The 11,255-nt window shown below is 46.5% G+C and overlaps 1 protein-coding gene across 2 annotated transcripts in view; it reads left to right on the forward strand.

The window, feature by feature from the left end:
- The window catches only part of LOC132156010 (galaxin-like), a 213,322-nt gene that overhangs the window by 168,680 nt on the left and 33,387 nt on the right, over nucleotides 1-11,255 (forward strand). The window lies entirely within an intron of this gene.

Consider the following 11,255-nt stretch of genomic DNA (forward strand, 5'->3'; position numbering starts at 1 on the left):
TCCCAGTGAAATGCTATCAGACAGCAAATGCAATGAGTTTGCATCCTTCTTTTCTGAGAAGATCATCAATATCAGGAAGGCAATTAGCACATCCTCAAGTAATGCAGAGGTCAGACAGATTAGGCCACAATATCAAAAAGATACTATGTCGATTTTTGAAGCAATTGATAGCAAAATTCTGGAAGACATAGTGCAGCACCTAAAATTGTCAACCTGCTATCTTGACACACTTCCCACATCTTTTTTCAAAAATGTGCTTAACTGCTTAGAAGCAGATCTTTTAGAAGTGGTGAATGCCTCACTTCTTTCTGGGACATTTCCAAACTCCGTAAAAAATGCAGTTGTTAAGCCCCTCCTGAAAAAGAGCAATCTTGATAACACCATTTTGAGCAATTTTAGACCAATATATAATCTTCCTTTTATAGGTAAAATTATAGAAAAGGTCGTCTTTAATCAGCTGAACAAATACTTAAACTCAAATGGATACCTGGACAATTTTCAATCTGGTTTTCGACCGCATCACAGCACAGAGACAGCGCTCATTAAGATAATAAATGATATTCGCTTAAATTGTGACTCTGGCAAAATATCGGTGCTGGTATTGCTAGATCTCAGTGCTGCGTTTGACACTGTCGATCATAACATACTACTAGAGAGACTGGAAAACTGGGTCGGGCTTTCTGGGATGGTACTCAAATGGTTCAGGTCATACTTAGAAGGGAGAGGCTATTATGTGAGTATACGAGAGCATAAGTCTAAGTGGACGTCCATGACATGCGGAGTCCCACAAGGGTCAATTCTTGCACCGCTCTTGTTTAGCCTGTATATGCTTCCACTAAGTCAAATAATGAGAAAGAACCAAATTGCCTATCACAGCTATGCTGATGATACCCAGATTTACCTAGCCTTATCTCCAAATGACTACAGCCGAATTGACTCCCTCTGCCAATGCATTGATGAAATTAATAGTTGGATGTGCCAGAACTTTCTTCAGTTAAACAAGGAAAAAACTGAAGTCATTGCATTTGGAAACAAAGATGAAGTGTTCAAGGTGAATGCATACCTTAACTCTAGGGGTCAAACAACTAAAAATCAAGTCAGGAATCTTGGTGTGATTCTGGAGACAGACCTTAGTTTCAATAGTCATGTCAAAGCATTAACTAAATCAGCATACTATCATTTAAAAAACATTGCAAGAATTAGATGTTTTGTTTCCAGCCAAGACTTGGAGAAACTTGTTCATGCCTTTATCACCAGCAGGGTGGTTTATTGTAATGGGCTCCTCACCGGCCTTCCCAAAAAGACCATTAGACAGCTGCAGCTCATCCAGAACGCTGCTGCCAGGATTCTGACTAGAACCAGAACATCTGAGCATATCACACCAGTCCTCAGGTCCTTACACTGGCTTCCAGTTACATTTAGGATTGATTTTAAAGTACTTTTACTCGTATATAAGTCACTAAATGACCTAGGACCGGAATATATTTCAGATATGCTCACTGAATATAAACCTAACAGACCACTAAGATCATTAGCATCGAGTCAGTTAGAAATACCAAGGGTTCTCTTACGAGAGCTCTCTCATACTGCGTCTTAGCTAAGACGCTACGGGAAAAGTCTCTTTTTTTACGAAATACTGAAGCAAAAAATTATCCTTAATTTTGTATTTTTGTAAAGCGCATTTGCAGCAGTACACAGCCATAGGCGAGACGGCTTGTTCGCTCATTGGCTTGTTCTGCGGCAACTGCACAGCCTATCGAGCGCAGGCTGATGCAACATCAGACCAATAAGGGCGCTTTGCGCCCTTCTTGCCACTTCCCGCCGAAACGGGTGTGGCCCAACCTATAAAAGGAGCTCGAAAAGGCTGACTCACCTGATTTTTCATCTCTTCAGCGATGCTCACGCATCGCTGGATCACGAGGAAGCAAGCGCCGTCTGGAAGAGCATATCAGCAGGACGAGCCATCCTGAAGCCGCTGGCATCGCCGCCTTCCATTGCCGTTCCTGCTGCGCTATCCGGCGCCCATATCCTTTACATCCTTGATCTGTTATATCCTGTGTGTGTGTTCGCCCAGCGACGCACATTCACAAAAGAGCTGCGTCTTTTTAAAGATGCCCTCGTGCGGCTCGTGCAGAGCCCCACTCAGCGAAGGAGATCGTCACGTCATCTGCGTCTCCTGTCTGGGTGAGGACCATGCAGCGCTCGCGCTCGCGCTCGCTGACGGCCGCAGCGCCGTAAGAAGCGCCGCTCGCAGCGCCTACCAGAACCGCCTCCAGCTCGGCCGAGCTCGCCGGTTCCCTCCGCTTCGCCGGCCTCCCCTGCATTGCTTCCCGATGCTCAGCGTCCGCTGCTTGCCGACGCATCATCTGAGGAAGTGGATCTCAGGCCCGCGTCGGAGGAAGAAGACACGTGCTCTCTGCTTGCTTTGGGCAGTGAGGGTTGGGCGAGCTCCGTGGATCTCGCGCCCGCTGCTCAGAGGCCCAGCAGACGGGGGGATATCGATAAGGAGCTGATGCGTGTACTCTCGCTGGCCGCGGCGAGCCTCGGCCTCAAGTGGTCTGCACCAGCGCCCCCTTCACGTTCCTGGCTGGATGGTAGCTATCTTCCGGATGAGCGCTCTTCCTCAAGCTCAAAGCTTTTCTTCCTGAGCTTCACGAAGAAGTGGCGAAAGCATGGGACGCTCCATTCTCGGCGAGAATCTGCTCATCTGTTTCGCCAGCATTCTCCACACTGGACGGTGCTAAGAACAGAGGCTACCTGTCACTTCCGCCGGTGGAACAGGCTATAGCAGCGCACCTTTGCCCGCCCTCTGCTGGACGGCGGACTAAGGCGGCGTTGCCATCCAAAGCCTGCCGCATGACGTCATCGTTGCTCGCACGGATATTCTCTGCTGCTGGGCAGGCTGCGTCTGCGCTACACACCATGGCTACGCTACAGATTTTCCAGGGCGATCTTCTCCGCAAGCTGGATGAGATGGGGCCTGAAGCGATCTGTCACGCGGATCTGAGGAGTGCTTCGGATCTCAACCTCCACGCTACTAAGTCTGCTGCACAGGCCATGGGACGGGTTATGGCTTCCGCTACGGTGGCTGAGAGGAATTTGTGGCTGACGCTTTCTGACATCAGGGAGTCTGAGCGCGCTGCGTTCCTTGACGCGCCGCTAACTCCTGCCGGCCTCTTCGGATCTTCCGTCAACGAGTTTGTGGAGAGATTCGCCGAGGAACAGAAAGCTTCGCAGGCGTTCAAGCACTTCTTGCCGAAGCGCTCCAGTTCTGCAGCTAGCCGCTCTAGACCGGACCCACAGAGCTCTCAGTCACGCCCACCGCCTCCTGCTGCGTCATCGCGACAGCGTCAGCAACGCAGCTCGGGACCCCGTTCTCGCTCATCAAGCCGTCGCCCCGCACCGCGGGAGCCGCGGCAGAGGATTGCAGTGAAGCCAGAAGCCCCGAAAGCATCCTAGCACTGCTGGGAAAGCGCCGGTGTTTGAGTTCTGCTGCAGCCGATCTGTGGCCGATGGTGCTATAATTGCAGTGACGATGCCCACTACCCAGTGCCCATCTCCACATGTAAGCACAGCCCTGCACACAGGGCTAGCGCACATAAGATCGACACAGATCGGTCGAGCGCGCCGCATAGTAAACGTGCCCACTTCCCAGTGCCCACATACACTATGTCACATACGGCGCGGGGCTTCTGTAAAAACGAGGCCCGTGCACATACATTCTGCACAGACAGACAGCGAGTTGAAAGTGGTAAATGTACACACATGCAGCCCACGGTTACTCGCAGATATATCGAGTCCCACGGGACTCGCTCAGACTCCCCCCAGTCGGTTAAGCGCCGGAACGGGGTCGAGGAAGAGCGATCTGCCCGCTGTGATCAGCGCGCTCCCTGCCTCAGCTGCGCAGCACACTCAAGCGCCGCCGTTGCCCAGTCAACAGAGCGCGATTCGCATCCAGCCCTTAGCCATTCATGAAGATGCTTAGTCAGCGCTTCAAGGGGTTTCGGATTGGGTGCTAGGCATTATAAAGATAGGCTACTCGCTACAGTTTTCTCGACGCCCACCGCGCTTTTCAGCGAGCGTCGAAACTACGGTCAAAACAGAACTCTCAGGCCCATACTGGATCTAAGACAGCTGAACAAGGCATTGATGAAACGCAGTTTCAAAATGCTCACGACCAGGAAGCTCCTAGCGCAGATTCGCAGAGGGGACTGGTTCATGTCAATAGATCTGAAGGACGCGTATTTTCAAATACAGATAGCGTCAAGCCACAGGCGATATTTGAGATTCGCCTTCGAGGGCCAGGCATACCAGTTTACAGTCCTGCCATTCGGCTTGTCCGTAGCTCCTCGTACGTTTACGAGGTGCATGGATGCAGCGCTCGCTCCTCTCAGACTCAGAGGCATACGAGTGCTGAATTATTTGGACGACTGGCTGGTTCTGGCCCGATCACGAGCGGAGCTCGTGGACCACAGGGCCGTTTTACTCAATCACCTCGAGAAGCTCGGCCTCAGTGTCAATTGGGCGAAGAGTTCGCTGAACCCCAGTCAGACGATCCTGTTTCTGGGTATAGTTCTGAACTCGTGTTCCATGACGGCGCGGCTGTCACCACAGCGCGCAATGGACATTCAGAGCGCAGCGAGTTCTTTCCATTGCGGCACGACCGTGTCGCTCAAACACTGTCAAAAGATGCTAGGTCTCATGGCCTCAGCATCTCCGGTTCTGCGGCTGGGCCTGCTCCGCATGCGCCCCCTGCAGTTCTGGCTGAAGGCTCGGGTGCCGCGCAGAGCGTGGGCGTCTGGCCGGCTGCATTTCAAGGTCGATCAGAGCTGTGTTGCGGCTCTAGCACCTTGGACAGCGAACGGCTGGTACCGATCAGGTGTAAGCCTGGGGACTTCCCCGAGTGTGAAAATGGTGTCGACGGACGCCTCCACTTCGGGATGGGGAGCGCTGCTCAAAGGCAGACCGTTCTTTGGCCTATGGTCAGAACGGGAAAAGCTCCATCATATCAACTGCCTGGAAATGCTGGCAGTGGAGAACGCGCTGATGCGCTTTTGTCCCCATATCAAGGATCACCACGTCGTAGTCCGTTCGGACAACATGTCCGTGGTGTCCTACATAAATCGCCAGGGTGGTCTCGGGTCCCGAAACCTGTGCAGGCTGACGGAACGCCTCCTGGTTTGGGCTCAGCGCAACGTGCGCTCGCTGAGAGCAGTGCATGTGCCTGGGCTGCAGAATCTGGGTCCAGACAGGCTGTCCAGAGGCAATGTTCCTACGGGCGAATGGTCTCTACACCCGCAAACAGTCCGGCTGTTGTGGGAGAGATTTGGCATGGCGGAGGTGGACCTCTTCGCGTCCCACGAAAACGCTCACTGCCCCGCGGTCTTTTCCAAGAACGAAAGCGCACTGTCACGGAGATGGCCGTGCTGCCCGCTTTATGCGTTCCCTCCCGTCTCCCTCCTTCCGCAGGTGATAGAACGGGTGAGAGAAACGAGATGTTCAATACTGCTTGTAGCACCTCTTTGGAAGAACCAACCATGGTTCCCAGATTTGATGCAGATGTCGCCCCGTGGCCGGTACTGTTGAGGAGGGACCTCCTCTCGCAGGCCAGGGGCTCGATTTGGCACCCTCAACCGGAGTTGTGGTCCCTCCATGTGTGGGCGCTCAACGGTTACCCGCTGATCTCGCAGTGGGAGTGCTAAATACCATCACTCAGGCTAGAGCTCCGTCGACACGACGTCTTTATGCCTCAAAGTGGTTGGTGTTCTCCAGCTGGTGCACAGCTCGAGGTTATTCACCCCTTAGTTGTGAGGTGACGGAGGTCCTCTCCTTCCTACAGGAGCTGTTGGATAAGGGCAGAGCCCCATCCATGCTCAAAGTTTATGTGGCGGCCATCGCGGCGTTTTCTGAAACGGAGTCCGGTCAGTCAATAGGAAGCAACGATTTAGTCATCCGGTTCCTCAGAGGAGCTAGGAGGCTGAATCCTCCCAGACCTCCGTCAGTCCCTATGTGGGACCTCGCGGCGGTTTTGGAGGCCTTGAAGGGTCCCCCTTTTGAGCCTATCCAATCGGTTAGCCTTCAACATCTGTCGTTCAAGTCAGTATTCTTGTTGGCTCTCGCTTCTGTGAAGCGTGTGGGTTATTTGCACGCGCTCTCGGTGAGCCAGTCGTGCTTGGAGTTTGGGCCCAATGACTCAAGGGTCATACTCAAACCTAGGCACGGTTATGTGCCGAAATCCCTCAACACACCGTTTCGGGCTCAGGTTATTGCCCTGTCTGCCCTGCCGGTGTCAGGGGAGAATGGAGACTCGAGTCTTCTTTGCCCTGTCAGGGTTTTAAGAGCTTATGTGTCTCGCTCTGCTGCCTTTCGGCAGACGGAGCAGCTGTTTGTCTCATTCGGTGGACGTTCCAAGGGAATGGCTGTTTCGAGACAGACTCTATCCAGATGGATAGTTGACGCCATAGCGTTAGCTTACGCTTCCAGGGGCCTTCAGTGCCCGTTGGGCGTCAGAGCACACTCCACAAGAGGCGTCACCTAGTCGTGGGCGTGGTCTACTGGGATCTCCTTGCAGGATATATGTATGGCGGCAGGTTGGGCCTCGCCGTCTACATTTATCAGGTTCTATAACCTGGAGGTCCCCGCCTTGCAAGCAAGGCTGTTGTCGGTATAGTCGAATCAGGGCCCTGAGGGGAATTCTGAGTTCACGAGCGCTATGCGCTGCCGACTGTTATATGGGCAGTATTGCGTAAGACCCGCATTGCCACATTGGTCAGGCCTTGCCTCGGCTGTGTGATGTCATATTGCCGCATCTACGGATGCTGCTAGATATAGGACGGAGGGCTTTTTCCCTTTTCTGTCCTGGACTCTCTGTGAGTCCCTCAGGTGACTGTGCACTGTAAATCCTGGGCGTTGCTTCAGGTTTATTGGTGTGTGATCCCTGCGCGCACGGCGTTTTACATTGGTTCCCGTAGCGTCTTAGCTAAGACGCAGTACGAGAGAGCTCTTGTAAGAGAACGTACTCGGTTATTAAACGTAACCTCGGTTCTCTCTAGAAGAGCGAACGAGTACTGCGTTCTCTGCCATGCGTACGATTCACTCTGGTTCGCTTCGGCGATGAAATAAATCAGGTGAGTCAGCCTTTTCGAGCTCCTTTTATAGGTTGGGCCACACCCGTTTCGGCGGAAAGTGGCAAGAAGGGCGCGAAGCGCCCTTATTGGTCTGATGTTGCATCAGCCTGCGCTCGATAGGCTGTGCAGTTGCCGCAGAACAAGCCAATGAGCGAACGAGCCGTCTCGCCTATGGCTGTGTACTGCTGCAAATGCGCTTTACAAAAATACAAAATTAAGGATAATTTTTTGCTTCAGTATTTCGTGAAAAGAGACTTTTCCCGTAGCGTCTTAGCTAAGACGCAGTACTCGTTCGCTCTTCTAGAGAGAACCGAGGTTACGTTTAGTAACCGAGTACGTTCACACAAAACAAGGGGAGTCCTCCTTTAGTTACTATGCCGCCCGCAGTTGGAATCAGCTTCCAGAAGAGATCAGATGTGCTAAAACACTAGTCACATTTAAATCTAGACTTAAAACTCATCTGTTTAGCTGTACATTTATTGAATGAGCACTCAACTGATTGCAATATATATTTTCACTGTTTTTTTTATTTTATTTTATGTAAAATCATTTTCTAACTGTTTTAAATTCATTTTAAATAAGTACAGTTTTAATAATTTTTAAAGTTTTAAAACTGCTTGTTTTATTCTTGTTATTATTTTTCTTCATTATTATTTTACTTTCTTTTATGTAAAGCACTTTGAATTACCATTGTGTACGAAATGTGCTATATAAATAAACTTGCCTTGCCTTAGTACAAATTCTGACTATTGGTCAGCATACTTTGCTGTATTTCACGTCACTTACACTTTCAATCTTGTCTTTTTTTTTTTTTTTTTTTGAGTTTTTGGATCTTGACACAAATACTCTGCTTTCTCTCAGGTACTGAAGCTAGTGTGCCCCTCTGTCCTGTAGACACAATGTTATCAAAATAAAGTTCCAAAAAGAGCCAATGCTGAGGGTTTGCATCTCTGATCAACACAGTGGTGTTTTGTCCCTAAATTATTAAGCATATTTTAATGAATAGGTTCTACTTTAAGGCTGTACCCCGGGGGCCCTCTGGTTATCTAAAGGCACTGTTGCTGTGAAGTGATGTACTGTAATCTGTACTGTTGGCTGTTGGGTTCTGTCTGCGCCTGCACAACTGCTCCTTGGACAGGTTTCATAACACGTGTAAAAAGTGTGACTTACCCATCTTCTAGATTAGTAGTATGCAATGTACATACTGTATCCAGGATTATAAATGGGGATTAATAATGCTAAATCCCTTAATATGCAAGCATCTGACTGGGAAATTTTATTTGGTTAAATTTATTTCTGAAAATGCTAGATTAGATTTAAAATTCTTATTTAACCCTTTAACTGTCTCCCTTTAACCCTGTCCTGTATACAGGACGCCTATATTTACTTCACTATATTACAATTAAATCTAATCTAATCTTGACAAACAATATATCGTTGGAAAGGTCTAAGACTCCCAAATATATATTTTATCAACGTTTTTTGTTACAAATTATGTAGGAAAAGTAATAGATTATTATATGACAAGAGTTTACCCTCAAAAATCTACATTATTACAGGAGTTTTCACCTTTGTTTAAAAAAAAGACTTCTTCGTTGCATTTTTCGATGATTTTAGAAATCATCAGAAATTATTTATCAACTGAAAACTTAAAATCTCAAAATTCATCGTTTAAAACCCATTTTAAAATCAGACATTGCATTACCGTGTAAATGGTACATCAATATCAAGTTACAAAATGTTTTCATTCATGAATTATAAAAATGTAAGTTTGACTCGTGCACTATAAAGTCTATGTTCAAAAATGTGAGTGACAGTTTAATATATCTCCTCCAGTGTTATCATTCAACAAGTCAATTTAGAGTTTTGATGTCTTTTTGCTATTAAAAGCAATACCTTTACTATATTGTGTTATAATAGCTATTTAACATTACCCCTAAAATTTGACTAGGCTTAATATGTTGCATATTCATTTTCCTAGAAATCTTAAAGCACTGATTGCTTCTTGTGTATGTCATGGCAGTGATATTCCATAATAGTTGTGACCAAACAATGACTTGATCCCAGGGGCCCTCAACCACTAAATCCTTCCTTGTGTGTGGCTCTTGGTGAATACAGACATACTGTTATAACAGAAAGTGTGGTGTACAGCTGGAGTGCTGTTTCAGAAGCAGCTTGAAGTCACACACATAGTAGTCTCGTGTAGCCAGACCTTTAGGCTGAAGGTCTGGAATTCATGGCAGTTTTCATTGGCCAAGGCCTGCCCATGAGGCCTTTTGACCGGCATGTCCAACAACCAATCACAGTTAGTTTGGTTAATCATAAAGTTTTCGAGACGTGGAAATTTCACCACAATAACAGACGTGTATGCCGCGGACTTTAAATATTTGACATACGTTTTAAAATCCAGCATTTAGTGGATCCTGATAAGTGTTGGTCGCCATAGTTGTAAACACAACAGCTTTTTACTTTTGTGAGGGGGCTTGGCTCCACGGTATCTTTGTTTCCAGGCAAATCATCAAAGAACACGACACACACGTCTCAAAGAAATCCTGTAGAATTCAACCAATCTGATAATGACTTTGACATTCCTGAAGTGTTTCCACTTCTGTGTCCCAAATGCATCAGATGTTTAGCCAAAGGTCCGTGGGCGTGACGTTTGAGGCTGAGAATACACACACAAATACTTGAACAATGAGGAGGTGATGAATCATATATAATTGAATGTTTCTTTTTACACTAGAACCACAATGGGGTAAAATTTACCCATGGCTGTTTTTCAAATGTGTGTAACAGATTTTCAATACAATTTCCAATTCTGTAATTTCATTTTCACTTCATTTTCTCTCAGTCATATTTGCAGTCCCCAAAGGATTTTTTTTTTTTTTTTTTTAGATAAAACACTTTACATCTAAAGACTAACATACACAAGGCTCCTAGAAAACCTGTAGAAGTAACCAATCTGATTAGGAATGACTTGCTTGGAATGACTTTGATTCCCCCTGAATCACAATCATACTTGGTGGAGTTTGCATGTTCTCTCACTTTCTCTCACTCTCAAAAAGAGATTTTCCTGGCTGTACTAGCACCGCCAGTAGTAACTCTGAAGTGATGTTAGCCGGCCTGTACTGACATCATTTAAGTGACAACAACTGGAGAATCGGGGATGCCGTGGTCAGAGCTGTGTTTTTGTTAGTGAGAATCTTGATCTTATTGTATTTGATAATATATTTATTATGTCTTCTTGTGCTCAATAACTGTTTCTTTTTAAGAAAGATAAGAAAGGAAAAAACTAATTAAAAGAAAAAAACAAAACAAGTGCTTTCCTTCCGAAGGACTTCTTTATTTTACATATAATAAGAGAACTCTATTTAAAATAAAACAATATGTATGACAGGCCTATTTTATTTATTTATTATTTCATTGTATTGACAAAATTTCTGGGTGTTGTATCCCTTTAGGAAACCATGAGTATTTTCTTTCTCTTTCAGTGATCACATTGTTTTCCAGATTTGAACCAAGTGTTTGGAGTTTTGGAGCCATCAGGGACCAACAGATAAAAAAAAATATTGGAAAATTTGTTTTCCCCTAATATTCACAAAGGCAGCTAGTGCAAGCCTATGCATTGACTTTTTGACATCACAAGTTCATGGACAGGACTTGCAAAAACTCAGACACACCAAGCTGACAACACTAGCAACAACAAAAACTACTTCACTACAATCATCACTTTTCCACAGCTGAATCAACATGCTCACTCAGTCAACCAAAACGTGGCCACCTTCTGTCCTTGCGCAATACAGACCTTCTTTCAGTAACAAAACATAATCAGTAGATCAGATCAAGCTGAGCATATCTCTATCCATGATATGAAAACAATCAATTAAACTGAAATATTTCCCTGAACGCAGTGAACAAGTAACAAAATGCTTTCCCTGCCTCTTGATTTGGCTGTAATAAGAATGCAAAGACTGATACTTCAAATTAACAAATAACAATAAAAACAAAAACCAACTTAAGCAAAGGTGGAATACACACCTATCTATATATTTAAATATAGGGCTATAAATCCATTCAGTGGTTACACCATTGTATTACAGATGATAAATGATGCAAAATTTAGATGAT

The sequence above is a fragment of the Carassius carassius genome, chromosome 13, assembly GCF_963082965.1.
Source record: "Carassius carassius chromosome 13, fCarCar2.1, whole genome shotgun sequence".
Lineage (NCBI taxonomy): Eukaryota > Metazoa > Chordata > Actinopteri > Cypriniformes > Cyprinidae > Carassius > Carassius carassius.